Source organism: Nomia melanderi, unplaced genomic scaffold (genome assembly GCF_051020985.1).
Source record: "Nomia melanderi isolate GNS246 unplaced genomic scaffold, iyNomMela1 scaffold0515, whole genome shotgun sequence".
In the NCBI taxonomy this organism is placed as follows: Eukaryota; Metazoa; Arthropoda; class Insecta; order Hymenoptera; family Halictidae; genus Nomia; species Nomia melanderi.
In genome coordinates, this window is record NW_027475629.1 from 32965 (window position 1) to 35000 (window position 2036).

The 2036-nt window shown below is 46.6% G+C and overlaps 1 non-coding gene across 1 annotated transcript; it reads left to right on the top strand.

Moving 5' to 3' along the window:
* The first annotated feature begins 236 nt into the window (after positions 1-236).
* On the top strand, positions 237-391 carry LOC143176387 (5.8S ribosomal RNA). Its single transcript, XR_013000943.1, has one exon. It is a non-coding gene; the product is annotated as a 5.8S ribosomal RNA (ribosomal RNA).
* Positions 392-2036: the final 1645 nt, after the last annotated feature.

Genomic DNA, 2036 nt, shown 5'->3' on the forward strand with positions numbered 1-2036 from the left:
TTCGCGGGTTTTTGAATGCACTATACGCCCGGAACGTCGAGAAATATATACATATTACTTGAACGTTTTTCGTCTCGAAAGGCTTCGGTGTCGTCTCCAAGGCGACGCCTGAATCTCCTTCGCGCGCTGGTCGGAGATTCAGGTATCAACTTTTATCTTCTCTTTGAAAGAAGAGAGATATTAGGTCGAACAAATGAGAATAAAATTATATATGTGAAATATAAAATTTATACGATTACCCTGAACGGTGGATCACTTGGCTCGTGGGTCGATGAAGAACGCAGCTAATTGCGCGTCAACGTGTGAACTGCAGGACACATGAACATCGACATTTCGAACGCACATTGCGGTCCACGGATACAATTCCTGGACCACGCCTGGCTGAGGGTCGTTTACGTACCATACACTGCTTGCGTAGCTCTGTCAAATCCCCGCCGTCGTTCACCTCTTCGGATCGAACGTTTTTTTACCGAAGGGCGCAAAGAACGTTTCTGAGTCGGGTTAAGAGAAGGATGCTACGTACGAGCGAACGATGGGTGTCTCGTCGGCGTTTGTCGCGGACACGCGAAAATTCTGTGAATTTCACGGACAGTGTACGTTCTAGTTGTTGCAAAACGATCGGAATCGTTTGTATGGACTCGCGTGAGTGTTCGCGGCGTCGTGCGTCGTTCAATTACGACCGCCCGCGGATACCGCTCCACTGCGATATGGATCTGAGCGACAACTTTTTCGGCTGTTCGTGAGATGAACGGTTTCGTGTGTTTAGAAAAATTTTTTTTCCCGCGCTCCCGACGTCACCTGAAATGATGCGTCAGAGGTGAAAGAAAATATTAAGAAGTCGAGAGAGAGAGAGACTACACACGTTTTATTCATATTTTGTATACCGTGCGTGAGACGGATGTGCACGACACGTCGTATGTCGGTATATTACCGACTGGCCCCAGGGAGATTGTTTTCTTCCTCTCTTACGAATGAGATGTACGTTTCGGAGGATCGTCGTTACCGAAACACACGGCAAAACGAGACTTCTCGCAGCAGAACCTTTATACACAATACACATCGACTCTTTTTACCCCGAGAGAGAGAGAAAAGGTGTATTTCTTTTTTTTATTTTTCGAATTCGACGCACGAACGCTTTGACGACTGGAGAAAAACACGGTGTGTGTTAAAATCGTGCGGGACGAGCATGCGTATTCGTAACGGGTCGAATAGTTCTTATTCCCCGTCGTCGCGTGTCCTCGCTGGACCACCACCGTGCGCTTCCGCCACGTTCAGTTGAATTTCGAAATATATATATATAAAAAGAATCACCATATACTCTCTTTCGGGAGGTGTATTTTTATCGGTTTCTGCTATAGAGAAGAGACGGAGATCGTGTTGTGAGGTGTAACGTTTCTGTATCCCCGTTTCGGAGGATCGTCGTTATCGGCGGAACACACGTCAAAACGAGACTTCTCGCAGAACCTTTATACACAATACACATCGACTCTTTTACCCCGAGAGAGAGAAAAGGTGTTTTTCTTTTTTTTTTATTTTTCGAATTCGACGCACGAACGCTTTGACGACTGGAGAAAAACACGGTGTGTGTTAAAATCGTGCGGGACGAGCATGCGTATTCGTAACGGGTCGAATAGTTCTTATTCCCCGTCGTCGCGTGTCCTCGCTGGACCACCACCGTGCGCTTCCGCCACGTTCAGTTGTATTTCGAAATATATATATATATAAAAAGAATCACCATATACTCTCTTTCGGGAGGTGTATTTTTATCGGTTTCTGCTATAGAGAAGAGACGGACGATCGTGTGTGACACCACGTGGTAACGTTTCCGTATCCCCGTAAAATACGTTTATCTTTTCTCGTAGAAAAGAGAGAGGAAGAGGCAGGAGCTCCTCTTTGGCGAGGCTTTCGAACGTCGCGTCCCGTCCCCGGAATATAATGATATAAATATATAACCGCCGCCGACTTTGTGCGAAAGCGTTGAAACGAACGCGTCGGTCGCCCCATGGTGTGTGTTTGTCGTGTCTTCTTTTCCTCTT